Source organism: Chinchilla lanigera, unplaced genomic scaffold (genome assembly GCF_000276665.1).
Source record: "Chinchilla lanigera isolate Chin_1 unplaced genomic scaffold, ChiLan1.0 scaffold00016, whole genome shotgun sequence".
NCBI classification, from domain to species: Eukaryota; Metazoa; Chordata; class Mammalia; order Rodentia; family Chinchillidae; genus Chinchilla; species Chinchilla lanigera.
In genome coordinates, this window is record NW_004955417.1 from 1653412 (window position 1) to 1665537 (window position 12126).

Consider the following 12126-nt stretch of genomic DNA (forward strand, 5'->3'; position numbering starts at 1 on the left):
GGTTTTTTTTCCGTGGAGCCATTCATTTGTGTTCAAACCAGTAATGGATTTAGAGACTACCCTGGCTTCCCACAGAATATCTATTTACATTAGAAAATTGAGATCTTGCCTGGCAAGGTCTCAAAAGCCTGTAATCTCAACAGTGGTAAGGCTGAGACAGGAGAATTGCTATGACTTCGAGGTCAGCCTGGGCTACACAGTGAGTTCAAGGCTAGCATGAATTACATCCTGAAACTCTATCTCAAAAAGCAAATAAAACAAACAAAAAAAAAACCAAACATTATCTTTCTCTTCTGAGTCCTTTTTCAATCACCTCTTCCCTTATTCCTCTCCTCTCTCTCTCTCTCACCTGTCCTCTGTCCCAATTCTCCTCTCCTCTCTGTCTCTCTGTCTCTCTCTGTCCCTCTCTCCCCACCCTCCTCCTTTCCAAACTTTAGTTCACTAGTTCCCTAGGTCAATTTACTACATATCTTCCCTCTCTGGCCTCAAACTTGTCATCTTCTGCATCAGCTTCCCTGAGTGCTGAGATTCCCTGGGTCCTGAGATCACCAGGGTATGTCCAAAATAAACAAAAGCACAAATTGCTTATTTTGTATTTTTGTTCTTAAAGCCTTTTCTCCATCTCTCCAGAATTTTTGCTTTTCCTAAACTGAAACCTTTCTTTAGCACAAATTTTATTTTTACCATAAAACTGCATAGTTCATATTAACTGCTTTTCTAAACTTCCAGGCCATAGTAGCTACTTGCATGCCTGCCTGCTTGCCTGACATATAAGATTACATCTAAGTCGATAAATAGAAGCAAGGAGCTGAAAGGTGCCTATAAGAAATAATGTTAAAAAGTTGCAAATTTAGTTCCTCAGATTTGATCATTACATATAGTTGTACATGTATCAAAATGTCACATTGTATCTCATATAAATGTACAATTATGTGTTAATCCAAAACACAAAAGTTTAAAATGTTAAGATATGAAAAAGTTAACTACCTTAATTTGATTATGATTTGTTGTATAGACACATATTTATTTATCACCTTGTACTACTTAAATTTGTGTAATTAAAATAAAATTTAATAAAAGATTAAAATGATTTTCTTAGCAGACAAGAGTCCAAGGCAATAGAGAAGATCAGAGCTGCTAGATGAAGATGGAGTTGGAATCAATGCATAGGTCAGAGATTAGCTAGGAAGTAAGATAGGATTTAAGTATATATTGATGCAATAAATATTTCTGTATAAAGAGTCCTATCTAGCAATTCTCAGTATTTAGTAAGTATAAATACTGTTCTATATACTTTAATGCACTCACTAGTTTATTTTAACAAAATGATATGCCAAAACTGCAACTACTTTCTTCTTTTTCCAGATAATTAATTTAATTAAATTTTATTGAAATTCTCAAAGTTAAAATTGGTAATGGATTTAAGCACAGGTTAATATTTCCTCTGATACTAGTCACGATCTTGTGCTGCTTTTCTGTACCTGCACTGCTATTCGTGCAAATAAATGAATAGCTAGATGCATGCATGAGTGAAAAATGAACAATAAACACATGAATGAAATACTGCTACCATATTCTCAATATTAAGTATTTACCTTCATTAGTTATTATACACTTATCTTCATGTCTTTGAAACACTTTCATTCTCAGTATGTATTCTTGTTGTTTTGGTTAGTGGTGTAGTTATTGAAATTACAAAACTATAATGTATTCTCCATGAAATTAAAAGAAATTTTGATAGGTAACATTAACCTTGAACTTAGAAATTCACTATCGTCTCTAAAACAGGGAACTAAATAGTGAAGTGTAGAAGCCACATTAATACATAGTTTCCAATTCTCTCAGGAAAACTTAAGAAGCTGCAAAATATTAATTCAAAATCACTCAAAGTCTGTGATTAATTTTACTATATAGATCACTTGAGATGCTCCAAAAAAACTGAACAAATGGGCACTAATTGACAGTTTTATTGGAGTTAATATCAACCCTGAAGTCAGATTGTCCATTTTCAAATGCACCTCTGCTCCTCTCCATCTATGTTATGTAAAGAATTTCATATCTTTTTTAGCTTTTGTGCCTTTATTAGAACTAAGAAAAAAGTCCCTTCTTTGTAGGGCATTTGTGTGCTTAACATTCATATATTAAAATCAGTGATAAAATTGTTAGTCACATACAAGTAACATGTGTATTTGATATTAGATTTTGTTATTTTTAATTAAGGCTGAGAAAGGCCAATTAAAATATCTTCATATCTGACGTCATCTAACACTTCAAAACTGTAGTAATGAATAAATCTAATTTAATTATATCTATACATGTGTACCTCTTATTAGAGCTCTCCAAAATTACTGGACTAAAGCTTACCGTGAAAAAATACAACTGAGTCAAATAAATTTATAATTTCAAGATTACTAAGTCTTACCCTTTAAAAGCAACTTTTGGAATGTTCGTAAACACTTTTTTTCTGGTCAGAATTTCTCCTCTACTCAGTTCCCAGTTCTTATAAGAGTCAAGGTTGGCAGGATATTTCATGGTATTAGTTAATTATTTAACATATAATTTCCTCTTCTTACCTAGAGAAACCTAATTTGATTCAGACATCTGTGACCCCCCCCCCCCCGTAACTTAGAGAGGAGAAAAACAGAACCTCATCTGCAGCTCCAGAAATGGATGCTGATTAGCTTTAGTCTTTTAGTGTGCAGTATTCCTCAGGTAATTGCTAACAATCAAAAATGGGAAAATGTGACATAATTAGGTCCAGATTAAAGAGAAGATAAATACTGCAAGTTTGAGCAAACGGTTGTTCCCTCTCTTTGCTGTCTCCCATTGCTTCCCATACACTACTCTTTTAAACAAAAAAAAATTGTGTCTAATAATGTTAGCCAGCTAACGAATAATGTTATTAACAAGAAAAGAATATGTACACATTTTCAGGTGGCAAGAGACAATGAAATTACAGAATACCACCACATAACTTTGTAGTACAGTTGCCCTTAGTACACATCATTCAACTCCAATGCTTACATTTTATTTGAGGATAACAAACTTTTAAAAAGTTCCAAGTATATTAATAGTTGTAATTTTTAAAATATTCCTGAGTTATAACCTTCCTAATTCAAGCTCTACATGTTATCATTTTTAGAAGGCTTTAGATCTGCTAGTGAGATTTTACTAATAGCTGCCCTTAAAACTGGTGTTGGGAATAAATAGTGATTATATGACAACTATAACATTTTTCATATTGTATTTATTTACACATTTCAAGACTGAACAGTGCTATAATTCTATGAATCCTTATTGTCACAGGATTTACTGCAGAAGTGTATTTTACATTGCTACAAAAACGTAGGTTGTTTTGTTAGCCAGAATATAAATGTAATTAAATAAATGTTAAATTCAAAAATCATATAAACATTTTCCTCCAAAGAGAGTTAGTAGTGCTAACCATTGCAATTTTTATTATGTATGAGAAAGGAATTGTTTGTTCATCACCATTTCTTAAATGGTGTCTTATAAAGATTCACTACATAGTAAAAGTGCTACAAGTGAACTCTAGTCCTCATTTAAGAGATAAAATTGTGAACCATAAATGCTGCTTTCAATTGATTCAGCTCAATATTTCCTACTGTAATTTCAGTTCTCACATGTATCTGGAATCTAATAATCAAGATGCCAATCGTAACATGTTCCTTTTAAATGAGTTATAATAATACACCATTTGGAATTTCAAGTAGTTATATAATGGAATTATGGCTTCTTGAAGTTAATGAACTTATTTTTGAATTATGATTCATTTTCAGATAGTTGATGGAAACAGAAAAGTAAATTCCATCTTCAGGACCCAGGAATAGATCTTGTAATTAGAAAAAAATAATTTTCTGATTCAAAAAGAGAATATGTGTGCTAAGAATCTTTTAGTGATTAATAATTTGCTATCAAAAGTATCAAAAGTAAATTAAATTAGTTTCTTCATGTAAATTCTGTCAAATCCAACTCTTTATTTCCATCTTCCCCCTAAAATACATTAGTTAATTCCATTTGCTAAATTTCTGGAGTAACTATAAATTTGACTTATATGCAATTTGCTTTCTACTTAAAATCCATTCATCCTCTATAACCAGAATGAGTATTATAAAGCGTGGAATCTAAGCATTTTCTACCTGCATAAAGCTTCAGTGATTTCTTCCTGATTAGATAGAGATTAAAACTGTGTAACATAGAGTTGAATTGTGCCTAACTAAATTTTCAACCTCATTGCTCATGTGTCACTCCAAACCTGCTGACATATTCTTAGTACGTGTAATGTAGTGCACTCCCAAAATTATTTAGGTTTTGATTTTGTCATTTGCTTTGGAAACAACAATATTTACTGGTTTAATAACTAACAGGGACTGCCCTTCATAAGAGTATTTCAGGTACATGAAGGAATAACTTTCTTATAATTTTGATTTAAAAGGAATATACAACTGCAAATTTCAATCTGTGTTATACCTGACAGGTTAGCCCTCACTGTATATTTGAAACTTACATGCAAATTTGAAAATATCAGAGAAAACCTAAGATATTAAAATAGTTTTAATCATCTGAAGTGGTCTGATAAATTTAGTGCAAGCCTTAAATATTCTATGTTGCAGTGGGAAATTCCTGTGAATTCTGAGTGTCTAATTGCTTTAATTGGTTGTGAAGCATATGAAGATTATCCCTGCTTTATTGTGTAACCATGAGGTCCAGACAGTCTTGTGGGATGGGATCCTCAGAAATACAGGAGATCTAACACATAGGTGCTCTATCCCAGTTTTTAAAAGTGCTTTCTTTCAGCTAGAATATTGAAGATTACAAATCAACTTAGAATGGTTTCCTGTGCTATAGTTTGAGTTTGATGATCATATATGAAGCAACATAGTCCGTTAGACAGGAGCTTCAGTGTCAGGCTGTAAAAGGCAAATGTACCTGGCTTGGCAAAACTGAGCCAAGAAAGTGGATTACTGTATTAGATTACATCTTATCAACATTATTACTAACCCAACACTATTGTACTGCCCCTTCTACCCTCTGTTCAGTTATAACCAGTAAATGAAGGAATACATGGTATTGATGCAGAATCCACAGAATATTAGTCTCATTTAATTATTTACCCACACACAATTTCTGTTCATTTTTTCAAATATTAGTGTATGTTTGAAATATATAATAATTACATTCATTTGCGGAATTGGTACATATGCACATCACACCATGATTATTTTTACTAAATAATTAAAAAGCCTTAAATTTCCCCATTTTTTTGCTACAGAAAATTAAATTCTTTTTTAGATACCAGATTTTAGAAATGTCTACCTGTAGTACTTTTAACAATAAAGCTAGAGAAAGCACAGTCAAACATAAAACCAAAATCTAAATACACAATGAATGAAAGATACTTGGCACAGTATTTTATTCTTAACATGAAATTTAAAATGAATCTCATTACATCATCTCTAATGAACATGTTATCCAAAATTATAATTTAATACACACAATGTGCACTCAAGTGTTGACTGAGACAGTGTATGTATAATTTTAAATTTTTAAGCAATCTATATGAGAACTTATAGATTTTGTTCTATGTATATAAAAATATTGATATTAATATTTACATTAAGCATTAAAGGAGTCACAGTTTGGAAGATGATGCATGCTGTTAGAAACATGAAGTAGAGCAAAATTTATATAAAAGTTCATGTATTTTAATAAAGGGAATAAATATGATTCATATGCACATCTCTGTACATTTTAGTATAGTAGAAGAAAAGCTAGAGGATGATAACTGCAAGAGCAACAACAGTGATATTTCAAAGCAGAAAAATTATGCTATTTCTATTTTACTCTCTATGGTCCTTTATTATCTTTATTTTAGCCACAATAATGTATTTGTGTCTTACTTGGGCAATTAGAAAAATAAAATATGGAAATTTGGATCACAACATATTCTATTGCCCAAACTCATGTTGTAAATAAAAGCGGCTTTCAAAGTATGCTTAAGCATAAACTTTGGCAAGTGATACTATATGAGTTCTAGGTACATTATTTTAATTCACAGTCCAGTTTATTATTTTCCATTCAGCCTAGGAATAGTACTGTAAATGAGATCCAGCATGACTAAAACCCATGTCCACATCAAATTCATTTTGAGTATCAGGCACAATTTTATGTTCTAAGGTTAAAACATACTTTAATTTTTAATGCAACTATAAACTTCATTTTGGATCAAAAAGTTCACATGCTTTATCTGTAGTATTCTACCAACATTAATACTCATATTTATTTGCCAAACTGGGAAAATATCCCCCCAAAAAATTAGGGAGAAAAGTGTCCTGAAGTGAACACGGGATACCAGCAAAGCATGTATGTGAAGCAGTTGGTACCTGAAACTAAAATTAAAACTTCAATAAAATATACCTGCCATACATGTAACTGCCATATTTTCTCATCTGAAAATGATTAAAATTTGAGGAAAGAAATGCCAATACATAGTGCCACTTTTTGACATTCCTTTCTCTTAACTAGTGGAAAATGAGTAGGAGAAAGTTACTTCCACAGCTAGCTTTTCTGCAATCATATTTTTATGCTGAGGGTTGTTTAAATGAACATACTAAATTCATCTTCAGGCAATCACCACAAAATGACTAAGTACTGCACATAGCCTAAAGCAAATCTGATGCATCTTTTAAAACTGCCAGAAAACCATGGTTTAGAAGTCATTCTTTCAAAACTGCCAGAAAACCAATTAGAGTGAATTTATGAATTTCTTGACCATATCTTTATTTAAGGAATGCGATATTCTGGGAAAGAAAAGAGATAGAATGTGAACTGTATCAGACCAGGGTATTTTTTTCCATCCTTATATCACATGGTATGTAATGGGTGTCAAAAACATAGTAGTACTGAAATATTACTTTTAGAAGAACAAATCAGAATTATGGAACTACTTTGGCCACAACTTTTATAAAAGAAGTTGGAAGATGACTTCATTTGCTTCAGGCCATATTAATGATAAAATGGTGGAAATACCAGCCTCAGACACTGAGAGTTTATGCAAAGATTCTATCAAGGGCAATTAATTTCTCATTTTTTCTAATTCATGAAGGCCTTTAAAAGCTTTGAAAATCATTCAATTTCTTTCAATGGATTAATGAATGGGGATAGAGGTATCACATAGTCAATTATAGTAATATCATCTAAATTTATTGGTATTAGAATGAGAGCACTGTGAATTGAAGATCCATGTCCTTAGTAATTCAGATGTTTAAAAAAACAGATATCCATGATGCTTGTTGCAGACAGTAAGGTACGGCAAACTTTTTCTCAAAGGACCACTGGCGGGGAGCATTTATGTAGCAACCGCTGCAATGGAGTCTTTCAGTGAAAGAGAGAATTGGACCCAGCTTTGAGTACAGCCTAGATAAGGGAAGATTCAGAGACAATTAGAAGAATGGGAGTAGTGGAAAGCGCAAAGGTCTGTAGACTGAATGTTTTTACATCCCCAAAATTCATACATTAAAATCTTAATACAAATATGATGATATTCACAATATACAGTAACCTTTTAGGAAGTAATTGGGTAATGAGGATGAAGATCTCATATTTGGAATTAGTGTACTTTCCCACCACAAAAGGATCCAGGAAGATTGGCAGGCCATCCATGAACAAGGAAGTAGGACTGTGTTGACACTAGCTCTTCAAAAGACTTGATATTGGATTTTCCAGCTTCCAGAATTATGATTAACGAATGTTTGTCATTTAAATGGTCTTGCTTCTGATATTTTATTCTAGCATCCTGGATGGACTAAGACAAGCGTCAAGGGACAGTCTGGCTAAACCATCCTTACAGTATTCTTGCTTAGCAAGCAAAGGTGACGAGACATTGCCTGTGTGATGATGGAGGATGAAGAGCCTGATTGGATATCAAAGGTGCGGAGATATTTAAGGAGAAGCGCATCTGCGAAACTGACCTAACAGCATTCTTACTAAAACTGGAGTTTATAAGGACAGGCAACGATAGGTTAGGAAAAATTTTACAAACCTGCGTAAACTTTGATAATGAAAGAGTCTTTGACAAAGTCAGGGTATTTCAAAACTCTTCAATGTAAGACAGATAAATCAAACTAAAAATTTTAAATGATGTGTCCTTTAAACTATAATGCATGATGCATGTGTAATTTAACATTACTGCCATCATAGGAATTGTATTTATATTGGCTAATGTGATCTTTTTACTTTTAGTTTTTATTTCTGTGGTGATGGGCATTGAACCCAGGTCCATGAATGTGCTAGGTAAGCACTGTAACACTGAGATATGGCTGCTGCACTAAACAATGTAAACATTTTGAGGAAAGAACTGACTAGTTTATACCAAAACCAAATGGCTCATTTTATTCACCAGAAGGCTAAAAACTAATGTTTATAATAATGTTTATAACGGTGACTTTTTGGCTGTTCAAATTACTATTCTCTCTCTTATGACTCATTCTGTTGATCCTGGGAATATTCCAGAATAGATACAGCCTTGGGATGATAATTAATTATTTTCTACAGCCTCTCATATAGAGAGTGACTTATAAGAATTTGCTGAAGGAATGACATGGCAGCAAGTCTCCCTAGTGGCAAATGAGTAAAACAAGTTCTCAAATTCAGTACTTAAATTGTTTACTATTTTTAGTTTCAGAGCTTCTTCTCTAATATCAGAAGTCATCTTGTTGAAGAAGAACCACACTGTAAAGAAAGGTAAATAAACAACCAGGATGTAACACATAAATCTAAATCTCTACTCGTGTCATCTTTCTGTCTCTGTCTTTGTCTCTTGTCTCTCTCTCTCTTTCTCTCTCTTCCCCTCACCGTGCTTCATCCACAGTGAATGATACTGCTAATTTAAACTTCCCAAAGATAGTTTCAATGACTTGGTGTCTCTATTGATTTTCTCTTTTATTTACTGTTAGTCATTTTTATGGGTGCATGCTGGTATTTCACAAAGATTTACCCATTATTTGCTTGAATGAATAATGGTGTTGACAATATTTTCACAGTTTATTGGAAATCCAATAACCTACTTTCATGAAATTCAAATTTCTCCCTAAATATGTACACTTCTACTTAAACTAATTTTGAACATTTGTACATATACAGAATATGATTTTTTTCTCAAACATATGTATTGTTTTCTACAATGTAAGTTGATTTTTCATCTCTTTATACTATTTTTTTGTTTGTTTGTTTGTTTGTTTGTTTTTGTTTTTCTCCAGTACCGGGAACCGAACTCACGACCTTGCGCTTGCCAGGCAGGCGCTTTTGCTGCTGAGCTAAATCCCCAGCCCCCTCTTTATACTATTATTAATGGAATAAATTTCATGAGTCTGATATTTTTAGTCTATCATATTGTTCTTTTAAGACTTCTGGAGTTTGTGTTCTTACAGTTATATTTGGTATACCAATGTTTATAGTGTACATTTTCAGGGGGCTGTTTTAAGACAAGTTTTTGCTGTTTAGTTCAGGCTAGTCTTGAACATACAATGTATGCAGCCATCTTCCTGCCTCAGTCTCCCTACTGCTGGGATTGCAGGTATATGCCAACACCAGGCACAAAATTTTAAAATAATTTATTAGTTCACTTTTCACACTGGAATGAATTAAATTGTGTATGAAAAATAATTTTAAATAAAGTAAAACTTACATGAAACATGCTCAGATAAGTGTATAATTAGATATATTTGGGCAATATCATAAAAATATCTCTTAAGATATAGAAAATTTTCATCTCTAGGAAGCTCATCGATCTGTTCCTTCAATCTCTGCCCTTCAGAGGCAGTGTCCTGATTTATAGCAGCATGAATTAATATTTCCCTGTTTGTGAATAGCTTCTTTTCAGGTTTATAATTTGCAAATATTTTTTCTAATTCTTTAGATCACTTCTTCACACTAATTTTTCCCTGTGCTAAGCAGAAGCGCTTAGCTTATGAAACAATATTTGACCATTTTTGCTCTTATTGTCTATGCTTTTGTTGTCTTATCAAAAAAAGTTTATAAATTCTAATGTCCTGAAGTATTTCTTCTGTTTTCTACCAGTAGTGTTATTGTTTTAGGTTACAATGTCTTGAAGCATGTTAATATGATTTTTCTTAACTAGTGAGAGATAGGGAACTTGTTTTATTCTTTTGCACGTTTGTACCTGGTTTTCCCAACAGTATTTATTGAAACTTCACTTTCTGCAAAGCATGTTCTTAGCACCTTTGTTGAAAACCACTTGATTGTAGGATTGTAGGCTCACTTGTAGTTCCTCTATGAAAAAATTGTTCTATGTGTCTGTTTTGATGCCAGCTCCATGGTGTTTTCAGCCTTGTACTGCATTGTGAAATGAGCTTCTACTTTGTTCTTTTTATTTAATTTTATTTTTAGAGGTGGAATGTGTTCTACTTTGTTCTTTTTATTTAATTTTATTTTTAGAGGTGGAATGCCTTCTACTTTGTTCTTTTTATTTAATTTTATTTTTGGAGGTAAAAGAACCAAAACATATTAACAAATGTGTAGACATAAATCAAACAACATAAAAACAATACAGAATTTCAGACATGGTGATAAGAAATTAACAGTGGTTTTTGTATTGCATACTGTTAACTATTTATGGTTTTATACATATTTTAAGGTATTTTTCCTTGTTAAATGAAGAATATTATTGATATTTTTCTGGGAAATACATTTAATATGTACATTTCTTTTTTTGTGGATTTCTTTAGTGCGGAGATTGTAACAATATTAATCCTTCCAATCCATGAACATGGGTTGTCTTTCTTTTCTTTTCTTTTCTTTTTTCTTGTTTTTCTTTTCTTTTCTTTTTTTTCTTTTCTTTTCTTTGGCATTCTCTTTAATTGCTTTTATCAATGTTTTATAATTTTCCTTAAAGAGGTGTTTCACCTCTTTGGTTAAGCTTTTTCATAGATTATTTATCATTTTTGCAGCTATTGTAATTGGAAGCACTTTCTTAGTTTCTATGTTAGACAACTTTTATTAGCTTATAAAAATGTAGTTGATTTTTTATGTGATTTTTAAATATTGTGACACGTTGCTAAATACATGTATTTGCTGTAATACTTTATGTTTTTGTTTTTTTTTCTGGTACTAGGAATCGAACTCATGACCTCATTCTTGCCAGGCAGGTGCTCTGCCACTGAGCTAAATCCCCAGCCCCCACTTTATGTTGAAGTGTGTGAGACTTTCTATATATAAAAACATGTCATCTGCAGAGTGAAATATTTCACTTTGCCTTTTCCAATTTGGATCCTCTTTATTTCTTTCCTTTGTTTGGTTGCACTGGCTAGGATTTCCTACCCTGTGTTGAATATAAATTGTGAAAGTGAGCATTCTTTTCTTGTCTTAAATTTTAGAGAGATTTTATATTTTCTCATGCAGTCAAATGTTAGCTGTTAGCTTATCATAAATTCCCTGATTATACTGATGCACATTCTTTTTATACCTCATTTTGTCAGCATTTTTTTTTTATTATTTTAAAGAGTAAAAGGATAACATAGTAATGGGGGGGGCTTACCAAATTACAAAGTGGTAGGAAATTATCAATGGTTGTTGTTTTACATATTGTTATCTACAAGATAAGTTTCTGTTGAAAACAAATAGACAAATAATAATGAATAACAGACAAAAGTGGTAGACTGTCAATAGTTGTTGTGCTACACTTTGGTATCTTCAAAGTGGCTTCTAAAGAAAATAAATAGAGCTATCAATGAGTGACCAATTGAATAGTCATTGACTATTCTCAATGGTTGTTGCAGGAAGCACATAGTAATAAACATACATCCATTTACAAAACATAGGAACAACAAAAACATTACAGAGTTATGGACAGATTAGTAGGAAAATATCATTGGCTGCTGTAGTACATGGTGATGTCTTCAAAGTGGTTTCTCAGGAAGACAGAGATAGGCAAGAATGATCTAACAAGTAGTTACAGCCTAAGGGTTGTAAAAAATAGTGTGTTACCTGCTCACCAGTGACTCCTTTCAATGAGGTGTGATGGCTGGAAGGAAGGCCAGGATTGAAAAGAAGGACTGAGAGACTTGCACCTGTGTCTAGCAACAGGCT

The 12126-nt window shown here is 32.4% G+C and overlaps 1 protein-coding gene across 1 annotated transcript in view; it reads right to left on the reverse strand.

Moving 5' to 3' along the window:
• The window catches only part of LOC102008531 (BRCA1-A complex subunit RAP80-like), a 136805-nt gene that overhangs the window by 123575 nt on the left and 1104 nt on the right, over positions 1-12126 (reverse strand).